The sequence below is a fragment of the Bombus huntii genome, unplaced genomic scaffold (genome assembly GCF_024542735.1).
Source record: "Bombus huntii isolate Logan2020A unplaced genomic scaffold, iyBomHunt1.1 ctg00000077.1, whole genome shotgun sequence".
In the NCBI taxonomy this organism is placed as follows: Eukaryota; Metazoa; Arthropoda; class Insecta; order Hymenoptera; family Apidae; genus Bombus; species Bombus huntii.
In genome coordinates, this window is record NW_026099335.1 from 331605 (window position 1) to 352238 (window position 20634).

General features: G+C 35.6%; 1 protein-coding gene and 1 long non-coding RNA gene across 4 annotated transcripts in view; one reads left to right on the forward strand and one right to left on the reverse strand.

The window, feature by feature from the left end:
• LOC126876486 (dual specificity tyrosine-phosphorylation-regulated kinase 1A-like) overlaps positions 1 to 20634 on the reverse strand; it is a 114880-nt gene that overhangs the window by 81424 nt on the left and 12822 nt on the right. The window lies entirely within an intron of this gene.
• LOC126876498 (uncharacterized) lies at positions 18605 to 20512 on the forward strand. 3 transcript variants are annotated; one of them, XR_007694234.1, is made up of 4 exons: positions 18605 to 18999; positions 19447 to 19798; positions 19934 to 20131; positions 20243 to 20512. It is a non-coding gene; the product is annotated as an uncharacterized LOC126876498 (long non-coding RNA). The 3 variants fall into 3 exon arrangements; XR_007694235.1 differs by having other exon boundaries at positions 18605 to 18961; XR_007694236.1 differs by having other exon boundaries at positions 18606 to 18999; positions 19447 to 19647; positions 20243 to 20511.

A 20634-nucleotide genomic window follows, 5' to 3' on the forward strand; every position in this document is an offset into this window, starting at 1 on the left:
TGTATGCTGTCGCCTTCTTGCGTCTCCTGTTATACGCCCGCTTGTTTCGGATTTGGATCTCCTCAATCCGTCTCTTTGCGTCCGCACGCAGCTGATCTCGTTCCTCTTGGAACACCGCGGCCTGTTCGTCCTCGATGCTACTGCTCCTCTTTCGCTCTTCCTCTATCTTCCTCTCCGTTGTTTGTTTACCCATTTCACTCTTGTCAGGGGCTTTGATCGTCGTGGCAGCATCGTGACATTTTCGTAGGCTCGGTTCGTACATGGAAGACGTTAACAACTTACCATCTACCGAGACTATGATCTCTTCTTTTTCGAAGGTCTTCACGTTCATCGTGTCCTCGACAATCCCATCGTCGTCCTCGTCATCCACATCCTCTGTATATCGATATTATTGGAGGGATTCCGCACGTGCGACTTCCCTTGTCTTTTCGTTCGCCTTGCATTCACTCTCTTCGAGTCTATCCGAAAACTTGAAACAACCCTCACATCCGCAACGCTATCCTTCTCAGTAAATTCGCAAATATCATCAACAACATCCTGTTGCTGTTGTTTAGCCAGATTCTTCCTCCTCGTGATGTTCGCTAAGTCCTCCTGCTGGCCGCAAGAATCCGACGAGGACACCATCTCGTGGTCCACTTTACCAATCACCACGTGTCTTGCCACTATTCTCCGTTCCTCCGACACTTGCTGCACAGCTGCCCGATACTTCTTCAAAACTTCTGCTAACTCTTCTTTATTTTCTTCCAATTGCGACAGTAGCTCAGTTCGTTCGCGACTAGCTACATTAACACGATCTTCTGCTTCGGAACGTTGCCGCAGTACTTCCTGCAACGAAGCCTGCGTCTCATTCGGTTCTTGCTCCAGTGCCTGTTTCGCTTTAACTGCAACTGCTCTAGCGCATTCTGCATCTTCTAACTGGTTCTTCAGCTGTCGTAAAGCTGCTTTACCCGTCGAGTCACCTTTCGATCTCTCCAGCATCGTTTGAGCGTCTCTTAGCAATGCTTTGGTTCTCTTCAAATCTCTTTTTAGCCTATGTTGCATGTCCTTAACGTGTGACAAATCTATCTCACTCGCCTGTGTCTCTACATCTATCTTGAGGACTTCCGGACACTCATCGGGATTTTCGTCCTTTATTCTACTAATAAAAGATTCTCCCCCTTTTATACTTATTTCAACAGTGTCCAAAAAGTCTGCGCCAATAATAAGCGAATGTTGCATCACTGTGTCTGGAACTACGTGTATGGTTATACAGTACGACTCATTGTCTATAATAATGTTCGTGGAAAATTTCCCGAGCGTAAAATTCCTTCCGGAACCGACACCGCCAAATCCAACGATTTCCCGACTTAATCTGGGCGCTCCGATTTTCACATGCTGATCTGCTCGCATTAGAGTCAGCTCACTACCGGTGTCTATCAACGCGCTCAATTTGAAATTTTCCATCTTAACATCCTTACCACGCCTTGTTTGTAACGACCGAAACACGCTGTAAACTTTTTTTGAGGGCTCACCCAAATTGTCGCAACTTGATGCGATGTGTCCGTACTCCCTACATTTGAAGCAATTGTAGCATCGCGTCTTCCTCGCATCTCCAGATCGACCGGGTTCCTTGTTCCTCTCGGTTTCGGACAGCTTCGCCACCGGCTTTACCCTGTTACTCTTCGGCTCCTCAAATTTCGTCCTCATCTCCATATCTCTTTTTATCGCTTCGTAGCGCCTGAAACGCTCTTTTAATTGCTCGATATTCCTGGCTCCGTATAGCACAGTCTTGTTCGCGACCTCGTCGGGAATGCCTTGAATAATGTAGTCTATCAAGGATTGCGTATCAACCCTTCCTTGTTTTGCAATCCCGCACATGTGATACATATATTGTTGCAGACTCTCATCTGCTTTCTTCTTTCTATGGGATAACTCGCCATGTATCTGTTGGTCGGTCGCTTACTACATTTTCAAACTCATTCCTCAACGCCTTTTTTAGCTTTGCCCAGGACTTCGCGCATCGTTTTTGTCGTACGAAGGCCTGAGCGGAGCCTGCGAGTAATTTCTTAGCATAGGCCACCATGTGGGCGTCTGACCAACCCCACACTTCTGCCATTTCCTCGAAGTCTTCCACCCACTGATTTACCCTCAGCAGATCATCCCCGCTGAATTTCTCTAATGAGTCTTCCACGTCTTTAAGACTCAACATCGAACCGACGCATACCTTCTGCTGCTACTCATCGCGGTCCTGATACACCGCTCGCGTGCCTCTCCTGTATTCTCGCGCGCCTTGTTTATCGTCCTCGCCTTCACTTTCGTCGGAGCTCTCTTCTTCCGACGATACATCGTCTCCTTCTAGGGCCGCCTGTAGCCGCGCGCGTAGTTCGGATTTTCTTCCCGTTACCTTCAACCCCAAGCTAACGAGACGCGCTCTCAGCTCTTTCGTCCTCAGCTTCTCGAGGTCTTCCTCTCCCTCTTGACTGCGTTCGGCTCTCTGCTTGCTTCTTAGATCTCGCTGGTTTGTTGGTTCTTCGCCACGCTTCGAATCCTTAGGAGTAGATCGACCAGGTTTGCACGCTCTGTTCAACCTGGCAACCAGCACTGATCTCGCACCGGATATAGGCAGATTCATCTGTGCGAGCTTACTCCTCAGCTCCTCCAGCGTCAAATCCTCTTCACCCGACAATCGTTCGTCTTCAACGTTTGCCATTTTATTCTATTCTTTTCTACTCCCGCAGAAATAGCTCCGTTAAATCGTATCGTTTCTCTGTCTTATTCAATCCCGGACGAGCCCCCACTTGTAATATCGGAATATATTAATAATGGATTGAAAATACAGATATTAGTTAGACAGAGAAACGATGTTTGATTAACAGGAAAACTAAATGCAACGCTCGTATTTACAACAAATAACTTGACAACTATTTGGTAACTCTCTCTCTCTCTCTCTCTCTCTCTCACTAGCAACTCTAACACTCGACAACACTCGCAACTCAATTCTAACGACTCTATGCTTCGACGTCTCGATCAACTCTGATTCTCGCAACACGCACACTTTTCGATTCGCCTTGGATAGCGAAACCGTCCTTCTTCTAACGCGTTTTTAATACGCGATGGCGCTATCACTTTCTAAAAGCGTCGTCTTTACATTTCCGATGGCCACGGGCACATCCGACTGCCAGATATACAATGTGTTATAAGAGTATCATTACCATACTTTTCATGAAAAGAGCAATTTTTCTTGATAACTATACTCTGTAACATAGATTGAAGTCGCTGATTTGATCCCTCTGATATCGTTGTCTTATGAGAGTCTCGTCTGGTCTTGATTGGTTCTGTTGACTCTTATCGTTGTGAAAAATCGATTCGTTGTGTACCTTTTTTGTATAGAGAATTATTTTGTGGTAGAATATAATGTTGTAATATTTGTGGTCTTTACTTTACTAATTTTGTCACTGAGCCGCTCTTTGGTTAGTTGAGCGATTCATATTCCGCATATATTCCGTACTTGCTTCGCTTGGTACTTTTATAATTTTCGCAGTTACAATAAAAAATTTAATTCTTAACAGATTAAAGATTTAATCTCTTGCTTTATAGTGTACAATAATTTTTTTTTTTTTTTTTATAGGTTATGTGATCCATAGTTTGAGTAAGTAGTACATATATATATATTTACGTGACAAGCTTACATTTCAATCTATATTTAAGATTAATATTTTATCAGTTTCTGTTCGTAACAACATCGAAGTAGTCAATAAGTTTGAAGAGTATAATTAAGGAAGTTATGAAGCAAGAGGTTAAGAACAAATTCTGAAAGAGGTTATGTACAACTCAGTAGTACTGCTTTACATTACTTTGCGAATTACTTTTCAAGCATAAAAATAGTTTAACAGCCACTTATAGTTACTTCCTTACCATTACATTCATTAAATTCGTTTGATTTTGTAAACAAAATAACCACGCTGACCAGTCTCTTATTTAAAATAGAATTATTTTGTCATATATCCAACAGTTTACTTTCTCTTCGCTTTGTCTCGTATTACGACTTTATAACGGTGTTTCTTTAAACTTTAAACGATCGTAATAAATGTATTTACGGACGATGACTGATATCTGGTCTGTCTTAAAGTTGCAACTAATTAGTGCCCCGTTACTTTGGACGTTATGAAATGTTGTATAACCAAAGACTTATCTTCTCTTTTGGTAGTTGCATAAGAGAAGACTGAGCCGTTGAAACGCTCGAATAGATTAGCTGATTCGCTTAACGTATTTTTACTTCCGACGAGCTAAACACAAGAGCAGAAAGCACATAAGGAATAATACAGAAACGTCAAACGTATACAGAAATATATTTCGTAAAAGCATTAGTACGTAACATGTCTTTATAATTCTATTTATGTATAGTAAAATGGCTTGTATCCATTTTCATGAATTATAACTGACATTTCAAAGCATTCATGTAGATATGTAACTCTCGTTAATTAATAATTTAACAATGCGTCATGAAACGTATCATTTTCGTTTCTTCCTTTGTTTCGTTATACACAGGAACGAATTTGTAAATAAAGATGTATAATCAACGATAACATATGACAGCGAGTATAATAACTGTCAGCAAAGGAAGAGGTCGGTAAAATGATTGTGGTTGATTTCAGTGTATCGGTAAATAAGCTTTGACAGACGTTGCCGGGGGACTCGGTGTCGGTCGATGAAATGATTGTCAGTAATTTAAAGATAACCCAATTTATTGATCTGTCTCCCCTTCATGGCGTTGTACGTCTCTCTATAAAACATATTCTACCTCGGAGGGCTGAAAAATTTAACTTGGTCTCACTGGACTGGACTGTAAGTAAGAAAATTGAAATGCAAAATCCACGTGTGAGCGCAACGGTTTAGATGGAAAGTTCGATAGGACAATTATGTATATTAGCCTGAAAGAAAGCTCGTGGCTTCGCACGCAACACGTAATTTCCCTCTCTGAAATAATCCTATTACAACGATACGATTTAAAATTTTCCTTAACAGACCTCGCAATGTAATTCTTCATCTACAATTTTTTATTCGGCCTGAAACAAGAGACTTTCGAAGCCTTATAGAGTCTCGCGAATCTAAAAGTCAGGTTTCAACGTATTTTCGCGTCTTATTCTATAATACTGAAGACATTAAAGGTGTTAACGATTATTGTCTCACTATGTACGTACATCAAACGAGTACTTACGTAAGAGACGAATGGAAATGGAAACAGCCGAGAATAATTGAAGATAATTTGAATACGTTCCAGGCTATAATACAATTTCTCGTGAACCGTAATTGATTCGCAGAAGGGAATTGCTGCTTCTCACGACTAGCAAAGTGTTTCGCAAAAAAAGAAAAAAAAGAAAAATGGTATCGGAAGGATAGAAAAAAAGCGGTGGCCTACATCAAGCAATCTTCATGCCGATAATGCATTTATTATTCAGTTCGTTCATTTTCTATCGCGTAACAGACACTGGGATAACTGACAGAACGAGCGTATAAATCTTGCATCTCTCGACCTGACTTCTCCCGATGGAAAAATATTTACTGGTCTGGAATCGTGCATCGCTAATTAGTAAAAAGGTAATAAGCAAGAAAGCAATTATACTACCGGATTGGTATTTCTATTTTATTGGAGATTAATTAACCTGAGTAAACCAACAAAAACTTATCGAAAATCAATCGAAATTAAATCACCTTTTCAAACAGGCTATAAATAGCCAACTAATATTTGCAGTAATAAACTTCACTTTCGAATAAAGTATACGCTCTATAAATTGTAAATTGATAATTTCGTTATTATATCATTTTTCTTAGTCTAAACTGGATTCAGTGAAAAGAGCTTTCAATTGAATTACACACTTCATTAGTTTATGAATTATATTCGTTACCATACGTACAAAAGAAGGGTGACTGGTTTAAAAATTCAAAGGGTAGAACCTCCAAGCTCACGATTGGAAACAGATTCAGTTCAATGGTTTAATTTGCCATTTAATTGAATTCTCTGGCAATTTCAGCGAACTGTGGGCTTTAGAAGTGTCCAGCATTCAAAGGCAAGACCTCCTCCATCTTTCTCTTTCTTTCAGTTCCAACCTCAAGTAATTGACCTGTTAATTCGACGCTATATTTACATGCTCGCAAGGGATTCAGACGACTTCATTGCGTTAAATTCGCAATTTAGCAAACACGAATGTCTCAATCAATTTGTAGTTCGAAACAAATAAAAGATAATCAATTTTTCAAAATAACAATCGATATGTTCAATGCATTTGTCGATGCGTTTGATCGTTATGTTCATTTAGCATTTTTATAATAAAAGCGTAGAACACATGTACATACACATAATATTCCATGAAATGATTTATACAGACTATGAGTCTCGTTTTATCATATTATAAAAGAATGAATTTTTCCCAATAAATGTAACTTCATACAAAATCTCGTTTAAAAAATTCAGTTTTTATTCTCATCAAATTAATTTAATATCGGAATATGTCATTTTAGTCGTTATAAAAATTTTATGTCAAAAAGCGTTCACAGATACATATATAAATAAATGTCCAATCCTATGCATTTATTTAAGCTGAAATCTGAACTTAAATATTTATTAACAATATTCTGACGAATATATAATGAAAGATAAAAGCAGCTTTATTTTTTTTATAGGATGGCTCATGCTTTTTATTCATTTTATGTTTTTCGTTGTCAGCGCGTAACTACCTATCAACCGCATGAATGCCAGGTTTTACTACTCAGAATCGAAGAAGCGAAGAAGCAAATATACGTTAGCTTGCATGGAAAAACGTTAGATACATATAAAAGTCATAACGTAGCTATTTACACCTATTTACATGGGGAATATTTATTTTTGTATGAAATATTTTTGCTTCTGAATTCTCATTATAAATGTACGTCCATTTCCTACGTTAAAGTACGTCTCTGCTTTGAAAACCTTCATTTAAATATAACGGTTAACAAAATATTATTAGAGAAATATTAAAACGAGACGCTAAAAGAACATTTTAATAAAGTACAAATGATTATTTGTTCTTTATTAAATTGCACTGCTGTAACTCTAATTTTATTAAATTCAAAATGAATCATTTATAAACTGAACCGGAATATAAAATTTTATTCCGCAAAAATCATAAAGTTGAAAGTTAGGAACGAATAACAAATGAATAACCTAGTTTCATTAAAAGGCACGTATACGCCAATCCGCGTAATAACTTTGACACTCCAATTATTATAAAATATGTATCCTTAAGGGATTCTTTTGCGCGAATGCAAAATACTTTTCATACGTGCAACTGAATAAATGGCGCGTGATTTTCAATATTTCTTTTTGTAGAATTTATAACAAAGTAACTTTTTCACAAATGTTTTCGCTAACATTTTTACAACGTAAATGTCTTCTTTTGTAATTAATAATTTCAACATTTCTCTGAACAGTTTCGTTGCGATAAAAAAAATATACAAAGCTTATGACGTACTTGTTTAAAAATATTTATACGGAACAAGACTTTGAATTTGTCAGACCAATCGTTCTAACGAACGAATAAATTAAACGACTCGTAACAAAAAATTATTCCTGTCCATGTTTCTCTTTGTAAAAGTAATTCAAGGCAAGTTAGATGAATCGTTGTGTACCCTATTCGCGTAGCATGTGCTTTAACGACCAGCGTGCAAGCGTTAACGGTGTGCTTTAGTTTCTCTCTGGTTGTGTTAAGTGTTTAAGTAATGAGCATATACTCACTACGGGCGGGTCGCATACGATCGACTGGCACCACTTCAGCCTCGAATTATAGCAGGTGCAGAAACTGCAAACCGAAGGTCCCGGCTCAAACGTAAGATCATGTCGAATGGTTTCTCCTTGAAAGTCAACACAGCTGTTTGTAACATCTGAAAACGATTCTCAGCTTGAATATCTTTGCCATTCGACGGTCGTACGCGCAGTTACGTTAACCGTTTCAACGCCACTCAGCGTGATCATGCTGTACACGTAGTGTGGTGAACTGTGTCGCGATGTTTGGTTACGATTGTCAATTCACAACGCGCTCGGTTCCGAACGTAGCTTGCCGCTAGTCTATCAGAGTTTCCTCTCGTAATTACTTTTCTTTCAAATAATCGTAAACCAAATAAAGAAAAAACTAATGTATAAATTACCTCTTGAATTGGAAAACCAATTACAGAACGTCACACAAACAAAAGGTAAAGCACGAATATTTGGCAACCTTTTGACTCTTTAGTGTAACGTTTCTGATATAGCTGATGAAGTGAAGCGTGAACGCGTTGAACGGTATGTTTCGACAAAAAAAAAAGAGCAGTGCAATCGAGTTGATCGGCACTTCTCGTAAATAAATAAACGAAGCGCTATTGCGCTTCATGGTACAATCCGATACGGATTTTTAAAACATCCCTGATACTGAAACGGCTAATAGCGTTACGAAAACGATCGCGCCAGGAAATTTTTGTTCAACGGATCCGCATTGCGGCTGCCACGATGCTTTTACGTAGCATTGATGCTTCATCGATGAAGCACGATTGAAATTGGATATTCGATTTCTTACTGGGGAGAGAGTTTTCATATCGTGTTTACTGTTTCACTTCGCAAGTGTGCTTTACAGTATACGTTAGAACTTGAAATCGAGCTATTTGAGTTAAAGTAGCTTGTAGCTTGAAATGACGTTTAAAGGATATAAGAATAGAAGGCTAAGAAGGCTAAAATTCAAAAGTGTATATATACATTACTAATATATAATGCCTATAATATATAATATAATAAATAATAATGCCTATATATTGGCTAATTTATCAATTAATTAAATCCGTGTATATCAAGTTTTCTATAATTTAGTACTTTCGTGTAACTACAGAAATTTGATGCAATATAAAACTTGATTAAAACAGCGATTCATTAGGAAACGAGAATAATGATGCAAATATTTTTTGTAGCCATTATATAGGATTTCGATCGCATAATTAATCAGTATCAACTTACCAATCTTTGCAAACTGGAAAATATAAAGAAGAACCGACACTATTATGATTACCGCAATTATGATTGCTTTCACGTACACGTTCATTGTTGGTAAAAAATTTCGATGACAAGCGGAAACAAATCAACAATCCAGAAATATCTGCAACAGAAATCAGAATACACTCGTTTTCGCATGGTTGGATCAATTTCGCGTGGGACTAACCTGATTGAACCTAACGCGGGATAATTGCTCAACTCACGACCTTAACCAGCCCGCTTGATTCTCTGTAAATGCTTGAAATTGACGCTTGGATTCTTTCCAGATTAACTAGCTTTGCCCTCCCCCCCCCCCCCCTCCCGTTATCTATTTTCTTAGATCGACTTAAACTGCCGCAACATATTATCTTTCTTCTTTTCTTTTCTTTTCTTTTCTTTTCTTTTCTTTTCTTTTCTTTTCTTTTCTTTTCTTTTCTTTTCTTTTCTTTTCTTTTCTTTTCTTTTCTTTTCTTTTCTTTTCTTTTCTTTTCTTTTCTTTTCTTTTCTTTTCTTTTCTTTTCTTTTCTTTTCTTTTCTTTTCTTTTCTTTTCTTTTCTTTTCTTTTCTTTTCTTTTCTTTTCTTTTCTTTTCTTTTCTTTTCTTTTCTTTTCTTTTCTTTTCTTTTCTTTTCTTTTCTTTTCTTTTCTTTTCTTTTCTTTTCTTTTCTTTTCTTTTCTTTTCTTTTCTTTTCTTTTCTTTTCTTTTCTTTTCTTTTCTTTTCTTTTCTTTTCTTTTCTTTTCTTTTCTTTTCTTTTCTTTTCTTTTCTTTTCTTTTCTTTTCTTTTCTTTTCTTTTCTTTTCTTTTCTTTTCTTTTCTTTTCTTTTCTTTTCTTTTCTTTTCTTTTCTTTTCTTTTCTTTTCTTTTCTTTTCTTTTCTTTTCTTTTCTTTTCTTTTCTTTTCTTTTCTTTTCTTTTCTTTTCTTTTCTTTTCTTTTCTTTTCTTTTCTTTTCTTTTCTTTTCTTTTCTTTTCTTTTCTTTTCTTTTCTTTTCTTTTCTTTTCTTTTCTTTTCTTTTCTTTTCTTTTCTTTTCTTTTCTTTTCTTTTCTTTTCTTTTCTTTTCTTTTCTTTTCTTTTCTTTTCTTTTCTTTTCTTTTCTTTTCTTTTCTTTTCTTTTCTTTTCTTTTCTTTTCTTTTCTTTTCTTTTCTTTTCTTTTCTTTTCTTTTCTTTTCTTTTCTTTTCTTTTCTTTTCTTTTCTTTTCTTTTCTTTTCTTTTCTTTTCTTTTCTTTTCTTTTCTTTTCTTTTCTTTTCTTTTGATCTTTTAAAGCCCTAAATCGCTGGCTATTATATTTTGTACACTCAATTACTCTGTAAGTCATAAGTACATATGTTTTACAACGTTATTTGTCATATTTCAGTTAAACCCCAGAAAAGCCAGAAATATATTTGCAGCGTGTTTTAACGCATCCCTGGCAAAGATCTCAAAAACGAGTTGCGACACAATTTAAAGCGACAAATAGCACCGCGTGTCTCGTTGTGGTAACACACGGTTCGCCAGCTTTTTAAAAGCGCTCTCCGTTTGCTTTTTCCTCTCTTCCCTGTCTCTTCGTTTTTTTCTTCACGAGCAAAACCATTTTCGCGAGGACGAGAGTACGGAAATGACGTACTGGCAATTTTGTTTTGTGATAATACAAGCAGCTCGGTTTCAGTGAATTAAACTTGGCCCCAAGCTTCTACTTATCCCTACCTTCCTTTCCTTTATTTTCCCTTCTATATCGGTTTTGCGGTTTTCCACATTTCCATCACAATAAACCATGTTTTTTCTCGATTTTACATGTTAGCCAATGATTCACGGCAAAAGCGTCGACTGTAAAAATATTTGTAGTTGCAATAGCAACAAGTATGTTTTCTCAAATAGAAAATATTGGGAGCGTACACGCTGGCAAAACAATTCATGAATAGCTCGTCCTCTGCTTGTTATTTGTTTCGATACTGTTAGCAAACAAATTCATGAAACATACTGGTATAGCGTAAAATGAACATAAAAGTTTTGCGTACACTTGAGAGCTGAACTTTGGCTGTTATACGTATATTATATATATACGCACACAGTTATGTATATGTATATATATATAGAAAATTCCTTAGAACTTTGAGCTTAATAACATATTAAAATCATTAACATTAAGGAGGTGAACTTTACTTACTAATTACCAAAGTTTCTTCCGCCAAATAATACATAAAAATTGAAAAAGATAATGTAACTAGTTTTAACTTTTTTTTGTGTTATAATTTGAATCACTCGATTTATCCGACTGAGGATGGTCGATCGCAATCTCAATTTATACATATTCTCATCGCATGAAATAGATCACATGAGGGATTTTCAAAAGTCGATGGAATATTAATGGCGATTAATTATTTACAGGTGTATTCTGTGCGGCTAGAGCAGTCTCCTAATGAATGATTGAGTACCAGGAATGTTAGCGGTAAACAGGATTACGGCTATGAATGATTCTCTAATGTGTATATTAGAGATGAATTTGATAATTTATCCTCATAATATGCAATCCGCTTTTAAGTGGAAATCATAATTAACAATTTCTGTTTGATCAAATATGAAGAGCAGATAAATCGATACGCTTAAATCAATATCAGAATTTCTTAACATTTTTATCAAATATTTTAGCACTTTTCCAATTTAATATAAAATAATATAGAATAACATAACTGTCATTTCTTTATAAAGCGAAAGAAACTTGGGACAACCTAATAGGAATTTACTTTTATTATCCATTATAAAAATGGATTGTTAATCCTCTAGGAGATACGAACAATATAATTGCAATTAATAAGGAATAAGCTAGCATAACTTAAACCAGCTTTTGCAGAAAGCTATTAGCTGAAGATGTTTATTAAACAATGACAACATGAATTTTCTTAAGTACCCCATTTGCTACTTAATCTACTTCGTAAGTACTGTGTGTCCTAGCCTTCAAAGGATGCAATTTTAACCAGAATGTTTCACATTACCTACAATTACCGTATTGTTTCCTTGTAATATAATTTATATTTACATTATCTACGTTACGTTACATTCTACGCGTTAATGTAATGTGATTTTTATTTCTAATCGAAGTTATTTAAAATTTGTAGTATCTGAATAAAAAATTAACAGCCTGCAAAAACTTCACAGAAGCATTAGTATCTTCGAAACTATTGAATTCAAATGGCTAATATTCTTTAACAATATGCACTCGACGACGTTTATCGAGAGAAGTATGTGACGTAATAGTTAAACTTTCAATTCATATACATATATCGTTTATGAAAAAGTAGTCATTCTGCTTTTGTGATCTGTGACACACTATAAATTCTCATAAGCTAACTAACGCGTAATCTTCTGTAACGTATTAATATAATATAGGTATGTATATCTCGACTTTGAGCAACCAATTGGTGATAAATAAGCTTTAGTACATACACGTACTTTCTTACACGTAACAAGAGACCAGTTAACATCTCTGCTCTTAAAAGAAAAACGAAAGAAACTGTGAAAAGCTGCAGAGTTCAGGTCGAATAACACCAGCTCAGATAAATGACCCTCTAACTTACCTTTGTCCTCATCGACGTCAGTGATTTTAAAGCTAGTTATAAAGTGCACTTCTCAGCCAGCGTCCACGGCAGTCAATATTATTTAACGGGTCTTAACGCGATGTAAAAAGGGAAAAAGGAGGAAAGAAGGAACAGGGAAGCAAAGAGAAGAAACGAATTTTTCATTTTCTCGAAACTGGATCAAGTTTCAGGCTGCTCGCCAAAGAGTCTGTAGCTAACGAGACAAGATTAGACAAACCGCGCTTTAAAATTTCCACAGAACTATAATAATCCTCGAAATCAATACGATTCGTCGATCCATCGCCTGATTAAAAAATGAGATAGGATGAAGCTCACTAGTCGGCCTTTGAACTTTCAATAGTGCTTACGGCTCGTATACTCTAGTTTGAATGCTACAATGTAAGCCAAGTCAGCTGTAACTAGCGTTCGCGTGATTGTCGCTATCTATTATTCACGCGTTACACGTTCACCAGACAAACGCGTCTACCGGTTGACATTGTTTTCTGTCCTGAGTTTCAAAGCAATTATGTTGCTTCGTGTAATCAAATCTCGCCAAACTAACGATAAGTTCTTGTTTGATCTTACACAGTTACTAAAACTATACAAGTTAAACCAATCTAGCCTAAACAAGTAATGTCGTTATATATTCTTTTTTAAATCTATATATTGTTTAATAAATCGTGGTTAGGATATAGTAGCTGACAAAAATATTCGGACAAATATATTTGTAGAAACATTTTAGGAGTGTATTATGCATAGTGGCACCATTTAATACTGTACTGTGACTATCATGGTCGTGTTGGTATTATTCGAAACTAATCTGAAAATCTGTATGGAATTTGTAAGATATTTAGTACGAGTACTGTGCATTACTGATATGTACACAACCGAGACGAGATAACGAAGGTATTGCTCTCCATCGTTCATCGCTACGCGTTGCCAATAGCAACGTATAATGCATATATATCTCGCAAAGACCATAAAAGTACCCAATGGAACCACGTTTAATATTTGATAATAATGTCCCATTACAGTTTCGTCATTTTCAATTAATTAAACACGATCCTCTCTTTAAAAATTAGAAGATAAAATACGTAATACAAATCTACTCGAAATCTTTTAAACCTTACGGACGACTACTTATGGTCTTTAAAAGCAGCAGGGATTAGCAGAATATTAACTGCGGATTTTTCTTGGACCGCAGCATGCAATATGGAATATGGTTATTAAAATGTACACTGAAAATTTCATATCCATAAGATACTCGTGCTTGTAGAACCTTGAAAATGAATTCTTAACCCAAATAGTCGACCGCGATACTCGGGAAATTTTGTGAAGCTGACGTCAATACCAATATGTACCGTCGTTGTGCTATTATTTCGTGATAAGCCGTATTGATTGCACTTCCATTTCACGGAATTAATTTTTCCACACAAAAAGTGATAACGATAATCGAAAAAAGAAAAATATACTACCACTTTTCGTATCAGCATACACAAGCGCACTCGATTTTACACGAGTATACAATTTGCAAATTCGACGGAACGATCGGATTTAATTATTTTTTCGATATTTCAGGCATCAAGTTCTATTTACACATCGAACGTTGAAATACGGCGAAATACAAAATGTACAAACCACTCTGGACATTAATTAACTTTAAACGTTATTGATTAATTAAAGAAACCAACCATTGTGTTGATTTTTACATTTTGAAAAATTGTTATCCACTTTTGCTTTGTTTAAAAATTGAAAAAAAAAATACGTTTATTGTAAGTCACGAGTATCTCTTTTATTTATTTAAACTTTAGATCAAATATTACAATTTATAAATATATCATTTATTTAGATATACTTGTAATATCTGTTTTATAAGTTTCTACAACCATTTATCTATTTATCTATTTTATTTGCACATAATCTTTAAAGACTGATTTTGTAAAGAATAAAAAATTGTGATTCTATTTAAAAACGATCGTGTCAGACTCAAGTGATAAGCGATATATATTTCAGCGATATATATATTCAGATTTCACCATCACATAAACGGTGCATAAACGGTGCTATTGGAAACGTTTCACAATGGACGTCTTACAAGCGCCTACGATGTCCGTCATATGTAAAGCTATACCACTGAATCACGGCCGACATTTAGTGATTAAGGTCGATCACTTAGAGCTGTTAATCCGACATAATGGCGAGCAATACATCGAAGACATTATTGGAAACACAGTTACAGTTCAATTTCATTGAGCTTATTTGCAAATAAATGTGTACAATATATTTTAGAGGTTTTAAATATTATTGCTGACTAAACTTCGCGCCTGCGCATCATCTTTCTTTAACTTTTTTTGCATTTTCTTATCGACGCATGAAGACGAAATGCGTAAATTTTATTATTTATTTAAACATTACTATATTGTGCTCAAAGTAGCGGAATATCGTTTTATTATCAATATATGAAGAACTAAAAGAATTAAAAAAGAATTAAAAAAATATGTAGTTCAATCAATACTTCGTGTATTTTTCTATCTCCACAAGACAATATCCGGACGCTTACAGTTACGCTTACAGTATCAACAAAGATTTGTCCAGCCATACGGAATAAGTCGTACTCGGTAAAAGTTTAAAAGTATTAACCGCACGAACTCCAGAAACACTTTTCAAGTAACTTTCGAACCAATAAATCCCCGAACTAAGAACTGTCATATTTCGTCTCTATTTATCGAATATTGTTAGAAAATGCAACAAAAAAAAAAAAAGAAGTTAAATAGAAAAAGTACTTGGAAACTTAAAAGAAAAAATCTCGAAAAATCTCTTAATACTTTTTACTGTCGTCTTGAGACGCACCATATGTTAAGCTTCTTCGTAGTTACAACTTTTACCGCAGATGTAACGAACTGACAAATGCTTCGAATGGCGCGCGCGCGTCGACGCCTACACTTAAATTTTAAATAAATGTTTTTAAATAAATGTTTAAAATAATACATTAAATGTATCAACTTTGTTGCGCAGTTTCATTTAATTTCTTACGATATGGAGGGTTTAATTACGTTTAAGATATCTATTTGAATCTTTTAAATTCGAAGTTTTTTAAAAAATTACCCTAAACTTTATAAAATTAAATCGTCTTTCCACTTTGTTGTATCATAAAACAGTTACTTAAATTCAAACCTTACCGTCGTCTTAAAATATTCTATATTTTCCTCGTCTTAAAAAATCTCCCTACAGAAAGAATAAAGAAGAATAAATTCCCATACGTTAAATTTCGCGTGATTGATGGAATACATAACGATAACGAGAACTAACTAGCGACAACAAGCAACCATTAGCAAGGACAACTGGCGACTATAACTGTCGTCTCTATGATGTATGGCGACTAAGGAGAACAGCCAGCAACTACGGATTACATGTAACAACCAACTGCCCCACTTCTAAAAGGCAACTAACTTGCAAACCCTTTGATGGTTTCTGTAGCGTGATATACCCCTTGAACGTGGTTAAAGAATGTGGTCGCCGCTGGACGGCCGTTTGACAGCAGAGCGATCTCGCCAATTCAAAGCTTGACATTACAAACTACCGAGAATCATTAGGCTCGTTATCGAGCATCTAGCTTTCAGAAGGTGCTTTATCATATGATATGACTTCACGATATTCTTATAGCAAGAAGAATAGCCAACCTCTAACAAAACAAATTTTTACTAAGTGCTGCATGTGAGCTGCAGGCCGGCCTACTAGGGAAATTTGACGAATGAATAAACTAAAATATATACGAATATATTCGTTATATCATAAAATGCCCGCATTGTGTTCTCTAACACCATAGAGGAAACTAAATTTATATATTAAAAAATTGGAATACCTGTTATAAGAGAGTTAATTAAATTCTAACCTATCGATGACTCCATAAAAACCTTTATTTCCTAAAAATGTATATCTTTCAAATTCTCCTTAGAAAGTATCATAGAGAAAATATGAAACCTGAAAAGTACATCACGCTGATGCCTCGATCAACCCTCGTGCTTCGCAGTCCATGTGTCCGAGCGATGAATTCCCTCCAAACAAGGAAAAACCAAAGGGTGGTCTTCTTCGAAGGACGTGAGAGGGTAAGGGAAGCAACGGGAACGATGATCACGCGATATACTGGCGGCGTACGTATAGAACGGCTGTTGCGAGAGAGTTCGCAAGAAACAAGAAGAAAAAAGGAATCGTAGGCCGACGCGACTATACGCTGTCGACGGACAAACAGCGACTGAGCCTAACTGAAACGAACTCTGTCGCAGTATGAGCACGGGCTACGTTCGCGGGTCGATCGAACACGTTCTGCGTCTCTCCTCGGCACCGGCGTCAAAACCACCCCCGACGAGCGCAACGCACTGGTGCACCTGCAATATTAACCACTGGTCTTTCCTTTTTCGCGCGATATTATATCAGCACCTATGATACCATTTCAAAGACCGCAATCAAAACATTAAATACCGCATTAAAGCCATACAATAATTCGCAATATTCATTCGTAAACGTTATTGTATATGTGCTTAATTAATCGTTATTATGTTTCGAATGATTTACTACCTCGTATTCCATAAGCAGATATATGGTTCATTTTCACCTCAAGTACGATATAATTTGTAACAAATATTTATAATTCACAATGTAAAATATTTATAATTCATTGGAAATATTTTTCTATCACGGTATAGTGGTCAAATTTCACAAGTGGTTAAATCACAAACATGTGGTAGTCAGAAGCTATACTCACGACATGACAAATCATGAAGATGTCAAGAAAAATGGCGTCCGTCCATATATATTCAAACGCAACGAACAAGTTCGAACTTTTCGAGAAGAAACGATTTGTTCGATAACATCTGTCGCGAGCTTCTCTTCCTTTAACGATAACAATTGACAACTAAAGCTCGAGAGGCTCGTAAGGATGAACAGCGACGAGTATCTAGAAGCTATGTACTCACCTGGACAAGGAGACTCCAACACCAAGGACGTTGGAAGTTTCGAGAAGCGAAGATGGAAACTGAAGTAGCACGTCAAGTCAACTCCGGCGAAAACTGCTAAAGAAAGAAAAATCCAACTAATTTGTTTCCAACAATAAAATGAAATTAATTTGTTTCACAAATTATTAACTGGATATTATTCAAAAATTATTCAAAATTCGCTTGATTGATTCACGGCCCGGGACATTTGGGTCATACCATTTTGGTAATGGACGAAAATGGCAGAAGGAAGAACGACCGTTTTTTTCATATTTCTCTTTCCCCGGGAAACGATGGAATGCCCGAGCACCTTGTTTCATTTCTTCTCGACATCAATTTCAATCTTTTTAAACGAAATATAATCTGAACGATGAAAAGTTCATTCAAATAATGCTCCGCACCAGACACTCACGAAAATTAAGAAGAAACACGGAAAATTCGCGAATAAAACGGATTTCTTTGTTCCAGTGAGATAATAAACCTCGTTCACGTATTGGTTTTTAAAATCAATATATCCACCAATGTGCACTCGTTTAACAAGGGTGATGGAACGTGCCAAAAATCTCTCAAGGGGGTCTTGGCAACGGAAGAGTCGAAAACGTCACAATTATGAATGAAAAATTCGAATAGTTGCTGATTTTACAGTCGAAACCGATAAAGAACTCCAGATATTCCCCCAATTAATTTACAATAAATTCGCGAAAATGATCGATTGCTGACGTCATTGTATTCTAGAAAGATTGTAAAACGATAAGAATTTATTGAAAAAACTTATATTCGATGATAACACTTTTAATAAGAGTACTAAGAGGAGCGATTCTGTACTCACCTTCCTGTCTCGAAGTACCGAACGCAATTAACCGTCCGCCCAGGATGGAACCGTTCGGAACTTTTGTAAGTCACTGCACGGCCGCTGCTTATGGTGGAAATGTAATAGATATAAGTACAGAGCGCGTGAGCGAACTAAAAACGCGATAGAGAAGTAGAGAGAGGATGTTCCGTCCTTGTCTAACGACGCGCGCTTGTACAGGAAATATGTAACAGCGGTATACGAGCAGCGTCAGTGTCCACTAGTGTGCATGCCTGATTAAACAAGGACAGGAAGTATCTATACATGGTGTTCTCTTTCTATTTCCATGTTGCATCCATCTTACTATACAGTACACACACTCAGCTATTCTATCATTATATTTGTGCGTTGCTTATGTGTGAACCAAACATTTCCATGGCAACAAATCGTTTGTCTCTTGTTTGATGCACGGTTTTCAACGGAGTTGAAAGAATTTTTTAAGAGAAACGTAATGGACGGGTTGTTTTTAAAGTAATAAACGGAAATTCTCGTATCCATTGAGAAACGATAGGCGATTTGAAAGTGTCACTATGAACGGTGATTTATCGATGCAAGGTAGTATGAATAAGATATTTTATAATCTGCGAAAAAAGGTAAGGAATATTCTAGATTTTAGATTTTAGATTTTAGATTTTAGATTTTAGATTTTAGATTTTAGATTTTAGATTTTAGATTTTAGATTTTAGATTTTAGATTTTAGATTTTAGATTTTAGATTTTAGATTTTAGATTTTAGATTTTAGATTTTAGATTTTAGATTTTAGATTTTAGATTTTAGAATTTCCACGTCACAGACGTGTGTGTTTTGTTATTTGATTTGTAATATTGCTGCAGTTCTCTTAATAGCTGTTCGTTTCATGCGATACTCGCACATAGTATCTATGACTTTTGCTTCTAACAATTTTTATAATTAGGCTGTATCAAATATTTTTAACGTTCGTGTTTCATGAAAAATCATGTGTAACTCGTTGAATTCGCAAATGTAACAAAAAATTACATGAAAAAACTTATATTATTGTAATGAAAAAATAATTATATTAGGAGGAGAGTCGTATTTCGGAACGTCATCGCAACATATTATACCTTGTATGTGATTATTTGGAACACAATGGGTGAGTATATTATAATTAAAATATATTCCTAGTTCCAATTCTCTTGAATAGTGTCAGTGACCAATCGAAATAGAAATCAGTGGACATCGTGGAAAGAGAAGGCGAAACCAAATTTGAAAATTCGACATCGGTAATTCAGTAGTTAAGAATAACTCAATCGATAATGTAGATTAACTAGTTATAAACAAATATATGAAATATAAATTCAAATTATTCTTATCCATCTAAAAATTGGAAATTAAAGAGCAGAAGACAAGAAATTATCTTCGAGGATTTATATAGTAAATACATTCTTTTGCCCGTCTTACCTAGAGATAAAACAGTTGTTTGATGGTTATCTTATAGTGTTCAGTCATTGCGAAAAATATTTTTAATCAGTTAAAAACTATAATTAATTAAAAACTACATTTTTTTAGGTATATAGACATTAGCGATGTATTATTCCGGGAAGCTCGTCTGTCTCCCGAACATCGGGTCTGCGACAACATCGATTTGGAAATTATCGTTGCAGAGTATGAAAATTATTACAAGATGAAATTTCAAAAATATCCCATATTGTGTAAGAAAATAACTGGAAGGGAAATGACGAGGGAAGTGACAAATGCAAGCAAAACGTAAGAATTTAAATTATTTAACGATATTAAACGGTATTCAACGTGTATCCTATTCAACGGTATCGTATTCAACGTATCAAATTCAACGTATCGTATTACAATATGATCCAGTGTTTGTAGAAGTATTGAGACAAAAGCCAAATCTTTTAGTAAACAAGCGAGAAGTGAGCCTGTGAAAGAGACGAATCTACAGCAGAAGATAACTGATGACAATACGAATCATATTAATCTCGCAATGACAGTGACGTCAATATTCCCCAATGAGAGTGATGGACGTTCATCAGAAGAGCTATTTAACGTCCCAATGGAACAATCCATGCAATCGAAGATATTGAAATGCATTGAAAAGCTTTATTCAGATAATACGGAATTACGAAAGATTGCTGAGGACGTTTCATGCGTAAGTTATTTTCGATTAATATACGTATCGTAAAGCTTTTAAACGATAAAATTCCCGTCGATAAATCGTCCAACGTATATCGACGATGACGTGATTTCGGTAA